The 19408-nt window shown below is 33.5% G+C and overlaps 1 long non-coding RNA gene across 2 annotated transcripts in view; it reads right to left on the bottom strand.

The window, feature by feature from the left end:
- The window catches only part of LOC140621282 (uncharacterized), a 29058-nt gene that overhangs the window by 6724 nt on the left and 2926 nt on the right, over positions 1-19408 (bottom strand). Inside the window, exons 3-4 of one of the 2 annotated variants that reach the window (XR_012021009.1) lie at positions 11007-11272; positions 3554-3683 (exon numbers count right to left, since the gene is read on the bottom strand). This is a non-coding gene — a long non-coding RNA (uncharacterized lncRNA). The remainder of the gene's footprint in view (positions 1-3553; positions 3684-11006; positions 11273-19408) is intronic. The other variant, XR_012021008.1, reaches the window with a different exon arrangement.

The following is a 19408-nucleotide window of genomic DNA, read 5'->3' as shown; positions in this document are numbered from 1 at the left end:
AGTCTGCTGTTATAATTTCTTTGCTTCTTTTAAAAGCATCATGTTTTCTCTTTCATCTCTGATTTTTAGTAATACAAATCTCTCTTTTGTTTTTCTGGGTAGGTAAAGGTTGGCCAACTTTGTGGATCCTTTGAAAGGACCAATTTTAACTTTGGTTGATTTTTTTCTATTGTCTCCTCTTTTCATTATAAAAGATTTTTTTTTGGTCTTTAGTAATAATGTTTATTCTATTTTGTCTGGTATTAGCATGCAAGTTTATATTGGTTTTTGTACTTTAAATCAATTTGTGTCTTAAATCCTAAATAGGGCTTTTGTAGGCAACATGTAGTTGGACTTTTCTTTTTCATCCACTATTTCAATACCCACCTTTTGATTGGAGTGTTAAATCAATTTACATTATTGTAATTACTGTAATTAGGCCTCGTGTCAAACATTTGGGATTTCTTTTGCACATTATATGTCTTTTTTGTTCCATTTTCTGCATCACTGTTTTCTTTTTGGGTTAAATATTTTCTAGCATATTATTGTAATTTTCTTGTTTTTTTTTTTTAATTTACTATATTATTAAATTGAATTTAGTGGTTTCCTTGGAATTCCCTTATATCCTTTCTTTTTCTCCTTTTTTTTTTTTTTTTCAATTGACACCTTAATTGAAACAATCTTATTTGGATTACTACCAACCTAATTTCAACATCATACAAAAATTTTGCTCCAATACAATTTTATCCCCCTCTCCTTCTGTTCTATTAAAATCATAAAAATTATGTCTTTATATCTTACAAGCTCATCAGCACAGTTCTATAATTATTGTTTCATGCAGTTTTGTTTTGTTTTGTTTTCAGTCAGGTAAGAAAAGAAAAGAGTAACAAAAAGATACATGTATACTATGGTTTATATTCATGTATGTAATGTCCCTTTCTGATGATCTTTATGTGCATATGTATTTGAGTTACTATGTAGTGTCATTTCTTTTTAGCTTGAAGGATATTCTTCAATATTTCTTAAAAAGCAAGTCTTCTAATGACATATTATCCTGGTTTTTGGTAGTCAGGGGCTATCTTCATTTCTTTTTCATTTTTGAAGAATTTGCTTTGCTAGATAGAGAATTCTTGTTGAATTCTTTTTCTTTCAGCACTTTAACTGTATCATTCCACTGGCATCTTGTTTTTGTAGTTTCTGATTAGAAGTCAATTGTTAATCTTCTTGATGATCTCTTTTTAAAAAATATTTTATTTATTTGAGAAAGAGAGAAAGGGAGAGCACATCAGGGGAGGGGAGGGGCAGAAGGAGAGGAAGATGTAGACTTCTGCTAAGCAGGAAGATTGATGTGGGGCTCCATCCCAAGACCCTGGGATCACGACCTGAGCTGAAGGCATATGGGTGGTACTCTGATGATCCCTTTTATATGATAGTGTCTCGGTTTTTAAATTTCTCTTTCTTGGCTTTTGATAGTTTGACTACAATGTGTCTAGGTTATGGATTTCTTTGAGTTTATCTTTCAGTTTGTTGAATTGTGGGATGAATGGATCCATTTTTCATCAACTTTGGAAGGTTATCTTTGCTGTTTTTACAAATATTTTTTTCTGCTCCTTTTCTTTTGGGAGTGTTATGCATATGTTGGTATGCTTGATATTGTTCCGAAATCTCTGAGGTCATTTTATTTCATTTTTTTTCCTTTTTGTTCCTCAGGCTGTATAATCACAGTTAACTTATATCAGGTCTCCTGCCTTTTTTTCTGCCAGCAGAAATCTGCCATTGAGTAACTTTTTCGAATTTTTCATTTCAGTTACTGTACTTTCTCAATTCCAGAATTTTTATTTGGCTCTGGTTCTTTTTTGAAAAAAATATTTTGATCTCTTTATTGATATTCTGATTTTGAGAAATCCTTTTTATACTTCTGTTATAATTTTGACATGATATTGTTTAGGTTTTGAACATATTTCTAGTAACTGATTGAAAGTTGGAGTCCAATATGTCCAATGTCAGAGCTTCCCTAGCAAAAGTATTTATTAACCTCTTTCTTTTTTTAACTTTTATATTGATGAACCCATACCTTTCTGGTTCTTCAGTGTCATAATTCTTTGTTGAATACTAGACTTAAATAATATAATGTGATGAGTCTTGTATGCAAATCTGCCATCTCCCACCCCCAGCCAGTATCTATGGCTAGTATTTGTTGCTGCTTTTGCTGGTGGCTTCTTTAATGACTTTCTTAGAAAATTTTCTGAAATCAATGTTCTTTGTCCAGTGCTATTTTCTTGGCTTAGCTAAAGATTTCTTAACAGTTCTGAATCCCTAAGCCTCCCACACTTTACTAAGGAGCTCTGTGTTTAATCAGGGCTTGTGTTTAATCCTCTGGCTGTTCACAACAGAGACTTAGATGGAAGTTTCTCTTTGTCCAGAGTCCTAATATTGGCCTGAACAATAGGTAAAAACTGAGGTGAGGTGAGACAATAAGGTCTTGGTAGAACTTCTCTGGGCATGCTAAAAATACTGTATATGTACCTGTCTTTCCCTAGATCACTAGGAATATATCCTGACTTATAAGCCCCTATTTTCATCTCACCACTCTGATTTTTCTATAAGCTTTTGATTAGATTTTTTATTGCCCCAAATGACATCACTGCCTCAGGCAGCTATGATGTTAAACAATTGCAACAGATTTTTTTTTTCTTTTGAAAAATGCCACAAGGAAAAGTTTGTTCTGAACAAGCATAAAGTTAGTTCAAATAAAGACAAAGCTTTGCGAATGGAAATTTCAGGGTTCTGCCATTATATGCTAGATAGGTCATGTAGTAATAATTCTCTGGGAATAGGACTTTTGGGGGCATTCCATTATCATTCTGTGCCCCCCTTTCAGTGGCTACAATTTTGCTAATATTCACAATGGTGTTGTGTAGATATCAGTTTTCAAGGCCACAAACAAGTTGAGGAGAAAATATTTAAGATATTATTCATTTATTGAAAAAGAGAGAGAGAGCACAAGCTAAGGATGGGGCAGGGAGTTGGGGAGGAGAGAATATTTAAGCATACTCCCCACTGAGTGCAGAGCTGGATTTGGGGATTGATCCCAAGACCCATGAGATCATGACTAAGAGTCAGATGCTCAACTGACTGAGCCATCCAGGTGCCAAAAGGAGAAAAATATTTAAATACAGAAAACAGAAATTCCCCCAAATCATTATTCTTACAAAGATTTAAACACTTTTCTTGCATAAACAGGATAGCTTTTGGTAAGAAAGCTTTTAGTTTTTGAAATCAAGTACTCTGAAAGAATGATTTTTAAAAGTTTTGCCAGGGTTCTCATTGCTTTTATGGAGAAATGGACTTTTAGATGCTTTTTTTTTTTTTTTCCTGCCATCCTGGAAATTCTACAATACAATAACAGGTTAATAACCATTCTGAGAAATTGGTTCAGAGACATTCTTGCCTACTCAAGTCTGGCACTGAAAGTAGTAAGGTGCTTTTGTTTAAAAATTTTTTGAGTTATACAAAAACCAAACATTTTTTTTTCCCCGTTTGAGCTCTAGAAATGGGTTTTGTTAAGCATTACCTCACGACGCTTGGGTGGTTCAGTGGTTGATCATCTTCTTTTGGCTCAGGACATGATCCCAGGATCGATTCCTGCATCTGGTTCCTTACAGGGAGCCTGCTTCTCCCTCTGTCTGTGTCTCAGCCTGTGTCTCTCATGAATAAATAAATAAATATTTTTAAAAAAATAAAGCATTATCTCTATGATCTCCTTTTTGGTTCTCTATTGACAAATGGCCAGATACCCATTGACATAGAATATCTTATTCTGTTCGATGCTAATCTTTAGATTAATATTGTGTCTTCTTCCTTCATCCATTTCTGTAAGAAGAAACTAAATTATGTTGAATCTGGATGTCTTGAAAATGATTTAATGTTGAAATTATCTCAAAAGTAATTAGCAATTTTAGAAGATGCTAGTCATGGGCAGATAAAAAAATAACCATTTTATTGAATTTCGCAGCCTTGACCTTTGAATCATAAACACACTGGGAAGAGAAAACCTCTCATTTATCTCTTCCTAGTGGTACTCTGCAAGAACAACTTCTAAAGAATTCTCAGGCTTTGTTTAATCATTTATTATTTTATTTATTTCACTTGTTGTTTAAAAAGATAAGTATCTTTTCTTCTCAAGGACAGAACTAGGTACCATTTTGCATTGCTAATATCTTTCCGAACATAGTAGTAAAATATAATGCACAAGTACACATATTCACTGATGATTTAATTTCACAGAACAAATACTCTTACAAATATGAAGATTCTTATGGACATTTTAAATTCTAAGGAAAAATTGCAAGCAAAATTACCCATGTTTCCAACTCTATCAATAAATGTTAAAATTTTAAAAGGAGGGATGCTTGGGTGGCTCAGTCAGTGATTGAGTGTCTGCCTTCAGCCCAGGGTGAGATCCCGGGATCCTGGGATCGAGTCCCACTTCAGGCTCCCTGCATGGAGCCTGCTTCTCCTTCTGCCTCTCTCTCTCTCTCTCTCTCTCTCTGTCTCTCAAGAACAAATGGATAAAATCTTAAAAAAATAATAATAATAAAATAAAATTTTAAAAGGATCAGGTTGCTCCCAGTTGTCTGATCTTCATAGTTAACTAGAACATGTTCCTACAAAGAAATAAAGGACAAATATTTGTTTGTTTGCAAAGCAGTTAGGAAAAGATAAATGAAAGATAAACTAAACACAAATATCATTCATCTCATTTTTTCCAAAAAATTCTTGATTTTTCACATAGCGCAAAATGAACACACACCCAGAAATAGAAACAATTTTGTAAAGCATTAATAACATAACCAATGAAATATCACAAATGGCTAAAGTTCTGCTTAGTTTCCCAAGGCTTAATAACCAAATATCTGATATCAATAATCAAATACTTGGTATGTAAACTTTCTTTTTTAGAATGTAAATCACTTTCCTATTCACTACATTTTTTTAACTTTCATAGTCTGGATGAACTGTGTCATGTTGGCGAAGGAGACAAATATATGTATTTAAATAAATACATATATTTAACTAAATGCATATATAAATATATATATACTTATATAAACACACACATATATTTAACTAAATACCTTGTCATTGAGAAGAAAATAAACTAAAATATATCTTCCAATTTTAAAGGCCAATATTTTTTCCATTCTACTGTTTTACATTTCTTTCATTTATTTATTTCTTTAAAATATTTTTAAAGAGTTTATTTATTTACTTGACAGAGAGAGAGGGAGAGAGAGAGCACAAGCAGGGGGAGTGGCAGGCAGAGAAAGAGGGAGAAGCAGGAAGCTCAGCAGAGAGCTTGACATGGAGCTGAATCTCAGGACCCCAGGATCATGACCTGAGCTGAAGGCAGATGCCTAACCAACTGAGCCACCCAGGTACCCCTACATTTCTTTCGTTTAAATTTCAATAATATGAAGGCAAAAAAAAGACTATTACTTGAAATTTAGGCAAAACTTGAATGAGAAATTAAAATTTATGAGACACACTTCCTTCCATATATTTCCAAAATATAATAAATGCATTTAGGAGAAAAAAGGATGTTTTTCAAGAAATAAAATCTCCAAAAGTCATAACTTAATAGAAATATTTTGAATAAAATTTCTGAGCTTTATTTTTACTGATTTTTCTGTTATGAAACTTAATGTTAAAAGCCGATACTGATTATGAGTGCATCTGAAGAAGAGCTCAAGTTACATTTAATAAGCTAAATGATAGTGTTATTTTTCCTAAAAAGAGAAGCTGTCTTCATAATAATGCAACATTTTTATTAGCATCATCAAGATTATATCAACAAAGCCTTGAATAAAAGGCCTTGCATTATTATGCATTGTTATTTTCTAATGTCATCTGCACAGAATAAATGGTGTTATATGTTATTGTGACGATTTCTGGTTAAAGCAAACAAAATATGTAATTTCAATTAATATGGCTCTCAACAATGTGTTAAATTCCCATTTTGTGGACATCACTGCTAGATGTGAGAGATACTAAAGAGAAGAAGCTTCAATTTCTGCCGAACTTCAGAGCTTTAATTCGGGTGTGAAAGATGGCCTAGAAACATTGCTGTAAGAGACAAAGCAAGGGAAGGATAGATATTTAAGGTCTAAGTGTCTTGAAAATTCAGAGAAGGAAGAAATTCCAATCAGTTAGCAAATTTGTCTCACCCTGAGGGTGTTCTGATGTAAACAGTAGGCTTTAGTAGCTCACCAAGTGTACACCAGCAAAAATTAGCTACCTATAACCAAAGCACAGTGTCCTGGGCCCTCTTCTGTTATGAATTATTTAATGCACAAGCTCCAGCTAATGATCAAAGTCACAACAGAACAGTAGTATTAATGTAGTTACTTTCTAAGTGGCTCCTGTTTTGCCCTAGGTGGTGGAGCAGTATTACACCGTATTATATATACTCTTCTACCTTTTCCCCTTATGAGTGTACTCAGCTGTTGCTGGCTTTTGAAACTGATTTATTATTTTTATTAAAAAATTGAAAGAACTAATATGGAAGAAACTTCTTCTAATAGAGAAACCATAGTCTGTTGAATTAATCAAGACTGTTGAATCCTAATTCTAAAAAAGTTGAGCTAATAACATTCACTTATCTCATTCAACCTTGATTTCATCATGTCCAAAATGGAAATAATATCTATGTGATTATTACTGGTGCCTGTTTGTATGAAATGAGAAAAGAATAAATTAAGTGTCTGGTAAGTAATACTTGCCTCTCAGTATATACTTACCTCATTTGCTCCTTACTTCTAGTGAAATTCTCAGCTGATGTCTAGATACTTTTCCTCTTATAGGATGGAGTATAAAAGAGCACATTATTGGACCATGGCTCTGTTTTCTCCTAGGTCAACATTACTGACATTTCTGCCTTTATCTCCTCCCTGCCCTAGAACTGTGTTATCGAGTTGTTTTGGTGAAAAGAATATATATGCCAATATCATTAGTGTGTTTAAAATAAAGCAAAACAAAACAAAATAAAACCTTGAAGGATGATTAATTAACAAAATTTAAAGCATAGCTCTTAAATTGTATTTCATGACTACACTTTTAAACTATTGATTTAAAAAAACTATCAGATTTATTTATTCTATTAAAATAAATCATTTTGGTGAAAAACTTTGGCCAAATTAAAGTTTTATTTTCATTTTATTTATTTATATAAGGTCTATGGTATTAATAATACATACAATTAATGCAATCCAATGATATCTTTATTTGAAATGTTATAATTTTACTTATAATATTGTATGAAATAATTAAAAGTTATAATGATCTTTATTATTACATTATTTTCAATTTTTGAATTTAGTAATTATTCTTAATAGGATTTATTTATCTTTTCATTTAATTGTTTTTTTTCATTTTTATTACTATCATTCATTTATGTTAATTAAATTTAATTGTATATTTTTTTCATTTGTATGTTAAATACCAATGTTTGGGAAATCAGCAATGTTTGGGAAATCTACTTTTCTTACAAATGGCAAAATATTAAGTTTCTAAATGTCTAATCATTTGATTTAAAAAAGCTTTGAAATATAATTTCATGTTTCAGGTATATTTCAAAACTTTAGAAACTGTCATTAACGTCAGTGGTTGACATATTAGAGTTTAGAGTTTATTACTTCAATTACTGCTTGAGAATACCTATTTTAAAAAGGACTTATTTTGTGGTTGAAAAACACAATAAAGTATTGTTCTGTGATTGAATAACTAAATGGGCACTTGTCACCATAGAAACAGAAAGTTGAAAACAAGGAATTGCTAAAGAAATTTAAAAAGCTTTATAAAGAATTTGATTGATTAGTTTACTAATTTAAAGGAAACAAAATTGTGAATTTTCATAAGAATTATAGTGTTTTTTTAATCTAAATCTACTATATGTGTTAATACTATAAACTTACCTAATTTTTATTACTTGAAATATTTAAGTTTTTTTCCTCATGTTTCTTTCTCAATCAAAATATTTCAGTTAAAAGATAATATAAATCTAGTACAATTATTTAGTACCTTACCGTTGCATAATAAATTAATGATATTGTGATAAAACTATTATTATTTTCATTTTATTCATGACAAACCAGAGGCTCAAAGAAGCTAAATGATATAACCAGGATTATTCGGCTACTAAGTGGACAAGCAACAAATTGAACTTGAGTCTATGTATTCTTGCTAGTTAGATCTCATTGGAAGGAGGCTCTGAAATGGAGATTACTTAGCAGAAATTGTATTAGGGTTTAATCTTGCAATCATGTCCTGTTGGGGAAGAGGATAAAGTAAGGTGGGCATATAGAGAGGCTTGGTTCAACAAAGGTGTGGCGCCAATCACACAGGAAGTTCTGAAGTAAGTTCAGCCTTTCAGAATTGTTCTGAGTTAGAGAACATGAGGTCTTCTAAAAGTCATATTTCTTAGTTTGTGGGAAGTGTGAGACAGAATAAAAATTATCTCTTACTTTAGTGCAGAGCTTCTCAACTTTGGCATTATTGACTTCAGGCAAGTTAACTTTTGTTTTAGAGGTCTGCCCTATATATTGGTAGGTGCTTAGAAGCTTCCCTGGATTGTACCTATTAGATTCTAATATTTTACTTCCCCATTTATAGCATCTAAAAATGTTTCCAGATATCACCAAATGTCTGCTGAGGAACAAAAATCTCCCTTTCTCCCAGTTGAGAAATGTAGCTTCACAGGGCATGTGCTAACATAGTCTAGCTCATTAGCCTTTCGAAAATTTCATTGATATTGCAGTCCCTGAGGCTTCATAGGATTTATCCCTCACTCCCTGGAACAGTGAATGCATTAACCTTCAAGAACAGTGAATTCTGACTGCCTTTCTGATGTGAGTGCAAAGAATGCTTTTGTTAGACAAACATTCCCCAGTGTAAGAGTCTTACCCCACTGACTAAGGAGCTACAGGGCATTATACAAATCCCCAAGTATACCCATTACAATTATACACTTAGTGACAAAAAAAAAAAAAATCACCATGTGAGTCCATCAAACAAGTAGATCTATGGTAATGCAGACCTAGGTGAGGAGTCCATTTATTACTTGGCCACCATTCTAATGAAGGATCCACGTTAATGCTTTTCATGCAAGGCATAAAGGTTAGCTTGGATCCTATGTTCAATGGTCCCCAGATTTGAAGACATTTTTTTTTCCCTCACTATGAAATTAGCTAAATAAATGGTTATAGATTCCCTGAGGGAAGGACTGGGGAGTTATTATCTTGTATAATAGCCATGGTGTTGTAGGCTCCTTCCTTCTGGAGACCTAGCCTCTTCTCTCTCAGTGGGATCTAGATTGGAAAGCTGGCTCAGATCTGAAAGTAGTATTATGAATATTACCCTGGCTCTTCTCACATTCCTCATTACTATATTCAATTTCTTTTGTTTGTAGAGAATAAACAGTATCAGTACTGGCTGCCCATCCATCTTACCCTTAAGGAATCTTTGTTCTAGGCATTCCCAAAGCTGTCTGGGTTAGGCTCCCTGGCTGTCACTCTGACCTTGACTCACATTATAGTAATTGTTACCACCTTGCTTTAAACAGTAAGGTACTGCCAGCTGGCCTCTACAGTTTTGGCATCCTATCATTGTCCCAGTTAGAATCTATGAGTTTAGAATTACAACAGCATTTTCTAAAGTCAGTTCTGGTCTACAGAGGAGAGCTAACACTGAGTTTCTTAGGGATATTTATGCTACTGCTTTGAGCACATTGCTTATTATTTTGGTAAATTCAGGCTATCTAAGGGAGCATAATCATTTGCTGGGTTTTCTGGTCCTACATTGTAGATTTACTCGCCCATTTCTCTAAACCTTTTAATTTCTTCTAGTGTCATCTGAGGTGGAAATTTTGCCAATTCTTTTGGTACGTTCTCACTCTTTCCAAAGCTTTAAAAGCCAGGCTAGTCACTTGTAGGTACCACATCCTGGCTACATACCATAATGTCCCATCACATACGTACACGATGATTTCCTACCAGAATATACTGGCTAGGTTCTGACACTCCTTTGTGGTGCCTGGTCTTCCTTAGCAGTGCGGCTTCCCTTGACAAGTTATGTTGTGAATCAACCCTAGTTTTTGGCCTAGTGGATAGGGAAGAAGATAATGGCGGATCCTGAGAGGTGTACATTATCTTGTCATTTACACTTTTTTTTTTTTTTTTTTTAAGTAGGGAAGAGTTCTGGCTGCTAACAGAATTTGGCTATTTCTGAAGGTACAGGAGAATCTGGGATGTCAAGATTTTCTTTTTTCCCTTCTTTTAAAAGATTTTATTCATTTATTCATGAGAGACACAGAAAGAGAGAGTCAGGCTCCATGCAGGGAGCCCAATGTGGGACTCCGTCCCAGAACTCCAAGATCACACCCTGACCCAAAGACAGACACTCAACTGCTGAGCCACCCAGGCATCCCAAATGTCAAGATTTTCAAATGTATGACTAGGGCACTAATCTTGGAATAGCAGATACCCCATATTGAGAAATAAACCTTTTCTCTAGCTCTCTTGTTATGTAAGTCCTGAGCCTGTTCCTCAGCTTTATTTGCCCTCTGCATGAAGTGGGAGTCTCTTTGTGTACTGCCAAAAAAGCCTCCTAATTGTCTCACCTAGTCTTCAGATGATAATTAGCCACTGTCATGCTTTCACTAACTTTTCCCAAAATATCAATTGCCTTGCAACAGCTACTCAATTCTATTATCCTTATAATTATGACTCCTTACATATATAATAAAGGCATGATAATCTAAAGCATGTATACCATGCAAGACCTTCACCTGTGTAAATTTAAACAAATGCACTACTACTGTTTGTGGGCTTCCTATTGTTATCTGGCCAATGAGTAACCAGCTGGAAAATTCCAATTTATGTATTACTTCTTTTCTCCCACTTCTTCTACCAAGTGGTACAAGAGTTTACCAGGAAGCAAACACTAAGAAGATTAACACTAGGAATGCTCACCTGTGGAATAAGAAAAAGGAGTAATATTAGGCCAACAGATAATTTGAAATGTGTTACAACATCAGAAAGGTGTCAGCCAAACTGAAATAGCCCTTCAGCGACGTTCTGAAACGAGGCAACGATGCAATCACTTGCGTTAAGTAATATTTAAACACACGCTATCCTTGGTAAAGAAGCAAGATGCAGCCAAAGTATCTCCTTATGGCCAAGGCAATCTTCTTAGAGGGCTGCCAGCTGAGGGTTATCAACCAGATATATTCTGGAAACTAAAAAAAAAATAAATTATTCACACTTGAAAGGATATATGTATATCCAGTACATCACAAAATCCGCTACATCGTGCTCCCAACTATTCAATTCCTGTAGTGCCACACAGTCAACTAGACTATCAGTTTCATCACATATGACTGCTGCAATTGTTAAGAATAGATTTTCTATTTGCAGGAGAGTTATCCTTTCATTATTGGTCATCTACAGCCCAATCCATCTACCAAATTAGTGTGAAAAATAAAAGAGATTTTTTAAAGTTTAGCAGCATAAAACGGTTTTCAAGCCTAAATCTACAGAACATCTTCCAGATGAATTTGTCTAAAAACATATAAATACTTTTATTCTTTTAAAATTTTATTTTAAAGTTATAATTTCAATTTTATTACAGATTGAATTGCATAATGTGGAAAAGATCCACCAAATTCTTTTTTCCTCTGACATCATTGTTAAACTATGTTTTACAGATTGACCTACAGTTGGATTGGCCATGTGAGGGAGTTCTGGAATGTGTTCCTAACTGATGTATACTACTTCTAGACATGACTCATAATAAAAAGCCATGCACATTATTTCTCCATGGTTTTTCTTCCTGCATTGAAAATGATGTAGTACAAGATAGACACAGTTTGGGTTTTTAAAATACTTTGTGTAATAAAGCTCTTCTCAGATCAAGAGGAGCTGTTTTGGACTTTTCATGAGTAGGATATCAACCTCTATTTTCTTAAAACACTAAACTTTTATCTGTTAAGCTACTAGTGTAATCTTGATTGACACAAATAACATTTAAAATTTGTTTTATGTCAGCCAAGTATTTTTAACTTTCTATTATTCTTCTTAAATATATTTAAATTTTTATAATGTGATATTTAGCTTCTACTTTGAATTTCATTTATTAATATTCTTTTAAGAAAAACAACACCAAAATCTTATATTCATTTTACTTAATATTAGCTATACATTTTTTTTTTTACTTCTGTGTTTTTTAAGTAGGTTCTATGTCACATAGGGCTTGAACTCATGACATTGAGATCGAGAGTTGTATGCTCTACATACTGAACCAGCCAGACACTCCCAATTTTACTTTTTAAAAAGTATTTTATTCTTCCTATTTTATTTATGAAACATATTTTCATCATATCATTTTATTGGCTAATTAATTACATACTTTCTATTAATAAATTTCTTTAAGCAATCTTCAGTTTTGTAATGAATCATGATGAGTGTTTCTTTGAAAGTTAATTTCTTTGAAAGCTAATTAATGTACAGGAGAGAGGAGGATTAATTACATATTTTGGGGAAGCTGGGGTGGCTCAGCAGTTTAGGGCCACCTTCAGCCCAGGGCCTGATCCTGAAGACCTGGGATTGAGTCCCACGTCGGGCTCCCTGCATGGAGCCTGCTTCTCCCTCTGCCTGTGTCTCTCTCTCTCTCTCTGTCTCTCTCTCCGTCTCTCTCTCTGTGTGTGTCTCTCATGAATGAATAAATAAAATCTTTTAAAAAATTACACGTTTTGTTTTACTTGAAAATGATTTTTGTGTGGTCATTTTCCCTAAAATATCATAAAGCATTAAGTTCCCTATTTCAGTACCCTTTATCCATTAAGGGTCTCTCTAAGTCAATAAACAGCATTTCAGATCCTTATCTCTCCCATTTTTCTATCTCCCACTCCAGGGAGGACATGGGATGCTTCCAATACAGCTCATATTAAGCTATGTGGGCTGTTTGCAAGATTAAATCTACGTTTGTATTTTAGGGAACTAACATTTGAGATACTCTTTGAAGAGGGAAAAATAAACCAGATAGATAAATAAGTTAGTGTGTTTATGGCAGTGAGAGTGCCATGAGATAAGTCAATGGTATCCATCCCTCCAAAAGCATAGAGTTGAGATGTTACACAATTTGTTTAGAGAATTAAGAATAGAATATGGTGGTCAGGATGGACAGCATGCTAGAGTAAGAGATGGGTGAGGGAATTTGTGAGAGACTCTCACTTTCCACCGTTAAAATTTGGATGTTATATATCAATTTAAATGATTTGTTTCAGTAGTTCTCTCTTCCTCTTGCCCTCTCTCTTGTCTTTCCTTTCTAATAAGAAAAAATCGATGAAATCATATTCATATTATTGAATATAATAGATGAATTGGTGGTGGTACTAAAGAAATTCTGTTTATTTAACCCTGATAAAAGATCTGAATGATTTAATAAGGGTAAAAATAAACAAGAATACTTTGAATTAACTTAAAAATACTTTCGCATGGTGAATTTCTTTTTATCCTTAAATTTTTCAGTGTTTTCCTATAGTCATCAGTAAAAGAAAATCTATATATTTTTCAAAGAATATGCTGGAGAAATTATCCATAGCTACGTGGCCTTCTGTTTGTTTAGGATGACCACATAATTTATTGTTCTTTTGCTATTTTGAGAGGAGCTATTTATAATTAAACTAGGACAATAGAGATAAACAACTCTCCTGAGAAAATAGGATACATATGAGAATAGAATGAAAATAAAAAAATGGGATTATGAACACAAAGACACAGATCAATGACTCCTAAAATACTAGTGTCAAAGATTTTTCCCTTTGAAGTTTTATAGGTTTTTAAACTAAAGATAAATACAATAAAGTCCATTATATTTTTCCTTCTTTTCTTACTCCTTCATTCTTTCTTTTCTAATTGCCTTTCCATTTTTTTAAAGATTTTATTTATTCATTCATGAGAGACACAAAGAGAGAGAGAGAGAGAGAAAGAGAGAGAGGCAGAGACACAGGCAGAGGGAGAAGCAGGCTCCATCCAGCAAGCCCGATGCGGGATTCGATCCCTGGTCTCCAGGATCACACCCTGGCCAAAGGCGGTGCCAAACCGCTGAGCCACCTGGACTGCCCCGTCTTCCGTTTTTACTTTCTTTTTCTTCTTTCTTGATTGGTCAGAATGCTTATAGATAGGTTAAGTGCTCAATTTTGAATGTGTATTTTCATTTCCCAGTCTTGTGACAATTAACTCTTTTACTGAGAAATAAATTTTAATATTCTTTTTTATTCTTAACAATACAGTGCTAGTGTATGTGTGATTGTGTTATGCTGTCTCAGTTGTTTTTGAAGAGGTCATAAATTATGCATAATAAAGGTGTTCATATGTATGTTGATTTGTATCAACAAATATATGTTAATTTATACATATGTATAAATTATGTATGTTATTGCATGTATGTTAATTTATACATAATATTAATTATGAGACAGTATATATGCTAAAGCTTGGAAGTTCACATTGCAAGATTTTTCTCACTTTGAAAATGTTCTGGAGTTACTATAACTTCAAATCTCACTATTTTTAAAAATCTGATCTAATCTCAGAGTATTAAAAAAATTTCATAAAGCAAAGTTGTGATATATAGAATGTGCACAAATATGAGGTAGAAGCTTTTGTTAAATCAGTGCTAACATGACCAGAATATTTAGCTAACACATTAAATCATTGGCCCTCTAATAGATCTATATTTAAGCACAATACAGATGGCTATCCATTTACTACCAGATTAAGATATGAAATGAGTGATTTATTCCATCACTGGAAATAACTGAATATTATTTAGATATTTAGATATTACTTACCTTACTTAGAAATAGCATACATCTGTTATTAGGTTGATTTTGTATAAGCTAGATGGAAGAATTATAAAGTCACCTCTCTTTGATAATTTAAATAAGAGCAGTAAAATGCAGGCATTGACTTCCTGAGGTAAATTCTATTAACATGGTACAAACTGGCATCAGGTAACAATAGTCAAAATACAAAGGGATAAAATATCAAGTCACAGAAAGAAGTGGTGTCAAAAGAATTATATAACAAAATTCTAGGGTATTAGTTACTTTAATATCTTTTGACATTTTTCTTGCATAGTTATTCTTTTCATTTTAAAATAAATAATCACAGAGATTTTTATTTTCAAGTAGATGCCTTCTGGAGCTCAGAACCTAGGCAATCACGTTTGCCCATTTATTTTTAAAAGATTAAATCTAATTCTTTATGAAATTTCTATTGGAGATAAATATAAGAAATTTCTAGAGTAATAGAAGAATGAATTGTGTCAGCATGATAACTATTCACAATATATAATTCCCTAGTCTATATATTAAGATAAATCTTAAAGTTCATACTTAATATTCTTACTATTTCAGTTGACATACAAATAATGGACTATTTCTATTTAACATAAATTTTTGTGCACTATTTTCTTTTGCCTTGCACCAAAAAATAAAGCTTGTATTTCATCTTTACTTAAATTGTTACCACATCACTTTGGGTTTAATAGAATTATATAAGAGAATACATCACTTTTAGACTTAATTGTAAGATGAATCCATTGGGTCTCATGATATTTTTATATTCATCTTCATTCAAAATGTTGTGTAGATTCAAGATTGTAGAGAACCTATAAAAATCCAATACTTAACTGGGAAGGCCAGGTGCAAACCCTTGCAAGATATCCAACTATGGTGATAAAATAATCTTTCTGTGCATTCTCCTTTGATATCTATTACATTTAATTTATAAATTTATACCAAGACAATAATACTCTAATTTGTAATTTTCTTGATTAAATGTCTATGATTCTGAGATAATTGAAGAAGCCAGTAAACTAGGCTTAAAAAAAGAAATATCTTCAAGAATGTCATTTTTAAGTAGTATTTGGCATGTCTATAAAAAAATTGTAAAAATGGAATGATAGGTTTTCTTTTTTTAAAAAGATATTTTAAAAATTTTAAATAATCTCTATACCCAACATGAGGCTTGAATTCACAATCTCAAGATCAAGAGTTGCATACTACACCAACTGAGTCAGCCAAGCACCCCTTTAATACAAAATACAAAGAGTCTAAGAGGGGAAAAAGTAACCGGACCTATGTATTATAACAGACCAATGGCAACATAATGTGGGATTCCATGATACGTATTAGTGTCTAATTTCTTGTTACCACAGGGAAATAACAGAAGTAAATAATATGATTACATGATATTCTCATATTTTAAACATCTTGAAAAACATATCCCATAATAGCACTTCTTATCTGAAAGGGGAGAAGACTATTATCACTCAGAAAATGAATGAGTAAACTGAAAATGCAATAGAGTAATGCTTTTTGAGATGTTTGGAGTGGAAATATCTCATAATGCTCAACAAAATTTGGAGAATATTAAAAATTTGTAGTGTATGTCATAACTGTGGTATATTCAATCATAGATGTCAAATAAAAGGCAGTAAGATTCTCTTTATTTTTTTAAAGACTGATGCAATTTTATTATTTTTTAAAGATTTTATTCATTTATTCATGATAGACATAGAGAGAGAGAGAGAGAGAGAGAGAGAGAGGCAGAGACACAGGCAGAGGGAGAAGCAGGCTCCATGCAGGGAGCCCGATGTGGGACTCAATCCCAGGACTCCAGGATCACGCCCTGGGCCAAAGGCAGGCGCCGAACCGCTGAGCCACCAGGGATCCCCAAGATTCTCTTTATTGGTTTTTACTGCCTCTACTTCCTAGACAATGCATCAACCAACAAGCCATTTATTTTTTAAAAATTTCAGATATTGAAATAAAATCTTGATCAATTTGAAAAAATATTTCATTCTTTTTTTTTTTTGTTTAACATAACTTGAACATTATGAAAGAAGTTCACCACCGTTAAGGAACTTCTCTTTTATAACTGGTCTAAATGTTAAGAATTAGAACTTTACTAGCTTGAAGCTTATTTCAGAGGGAGTTTAAAAAGAGTTTCACAAATCATTTTCTTAGTTTCAACAAAACCTTGAAGGCTTGAATTTAATTGAAAATGTTAAAGTTTCATTTCAGGCTTCAGAGATCAAATCTTCTGAGAAAAGGAGGGCAATTTAAAGACAATTACGTTCTTGGGAATGTAATATGAAATCATCCTTATTTTCAAATTAAGGATTTCCATATTAAGATCACCTCTAGATTGGTGGCTGGTAAATAGTACATTGCTGACATGAGTACCTGAGGGTACCTTTAAAGCAGCTATAAGTTAATCAGTTCCTACCACATGCTGGCTCTCCACTGAAGAACAATGTTTTGTCTAAATTTAAAGGGACTCTACATTCTACTCTTCAAATTAATTGCAGCTATGCTTACACTTCTCTCTACTGCACAGCTGTGGTGATGTGGTAAATGTCTTAGACTCGTAATCAGAAGTCTGAACTTCAAGTCTCAGTTCTACTAATTTACTGGATATTTTATCTTGCACATCTTTTTTAAACCAAGTGAGTCTTATCATCTCTAAAATTTGTAAGGGTATGTCTCCACTATGTATTCCTTAATTCGTCCTATACATTTTTAGTCTTCTTTCTCTTCAGAGTATAGTTTTAAAGATAAAATTTAATTATCTACATAATTAAGCCTTTTTTAAAAGATTTTTTTAAATTTATTTATTCATGAGAGACACAGAGACACAGGCAGAGGGAGAAGCAGGCTCCATGCAGGGAGCCTGATGTGGGACTCGACCCTGGGTCTCCAAGGTCAGGCCCTGGGCTGAAGGCAGCGCTAAACTGCAGAGCCACTGGGCTGCCCTACATATTTAATCCTATGTAAGTGTTTAAAGATGGCAATTTTCTGATGTATACATAAACTACAAAATTCAGGGATGATCAATGGTTGTAGACCAATTCTACTATACGATGGTTAATTTTATATGTCAACTTGATGGGCCGCAGTGCCCAGATATATGGTCAAATATTATTCTGAATATTTCTGTGAGAGTTTTTGGAGATGAGATTAACATTTAAATTGTTGGAATTTGAGTAAAGCAAATTGCCCTCCATAATGTGGTGTGCCTCATGCAAATCAATTGACGATCTGAATAGAACAAGAGACTGATCTCCCCTAAGTAATCAGGAATCCTACAGCAGAAAGCCCTCAGATTTGATCTGTAGCATGGACTCCTCCCTGATCTCCACCCTGTTGGCCCATCCTGCAGATTTTGGACTTTTCCGCCTCTATAATTGTGTGATCCAATTTATTAGAATCTATTTAGATATCTATCTATCTATCTATCTATCATCTATCATCTATCTATCATCATCTATCTATCACCTATCTCCTATTTGTTCTGTTTCTCTCGAGAACCTTGACTAGTACATACTGCAAAATTAAACACTAAAACTGATAGAAATTGCATTATATAATGTTGAAGTGTTATTACTTAAAAATATTGCCTTTCAATTAATTTTTATTTTCTTATTTATGATATATGGTAGATGATACTCACTTCCTCAGATAAGCATCATTCTTATGATATGCTCTTGATTGAAACAGATTCCTAACCCCAATCTTAGGACAGAGGTCTAGATCTTTTTTTTAAGTTTAAGCAGATCATTCACTTAAAGCAATACTCTGTCTACTCTTGAATACCTTGACATATTCCTTGTACTAAAAAGCGGTATGTCTACTGTTTTATTAAGTTTCCTCCATTAGAATAGAACATTCCTGGTAAGAGTATGGATATTGTCACTCATTTGTACCATTCAGCAGGCCAGTTATTATTTGAGATCAACTCTTTTCCCACAATGACTTCCATCAGAATTATAATATTTGAATCCAGTCACATTTAAAAATGTCCCCATCCTTTTATCCCTTGGGGAGATATCCCTTCTATCCTCAACAAATTCTTATGCTCTCTTATTTTCTCATCTTCTTGCAGCACTGAAAACCTCAGAGGCTTCCCAGTAGTGATTTCCCTTGGCTCTTAGGAACCCTTGCAAAGTTGTAAATAAACTTGCCCAGTCACTCCCCCCCACCCCTCACCCTTCACACAAAGCTCGGCCAACTGCTTGCTCTGATTGAAACATTGATCTCTCCTGAGAACACATTCTCCTATGGTCCTCCACTGTGGAATTACTACCATCAAACATGATCCACACAGCAAGGAGTGGATTTTGAGGTTCGCTCCATCATCATTTCTTCTTCTGTTTTCTGCACATGCTCTTATGAGTTTCCAGCAGTCTGGCTGTAAACCTTTTGTCTTCTCTAATCCAGTAGGTACACTTCATTCCAGGACATCTCTCAGGTAATCAGAAACATTCTCCTGTCATGTCTCTGAATGTCTATGATAGCTTAGGGACA

Source organism: Canis lupus, chromosome 30, assembly GCF_048164855.1.
Source record: "Canis lupus baileyi chromosome 30, mCanLup2.hap1, whole genome shotgun sequence".
NCBI lineage: Eukaryota > Metazoa > Chordata > Mammalia > Carnivora > Canidae > Canis > Canis lupus.
This window is presented reverse-complemented; position numbering and strand designations above follow the sequence as displayed.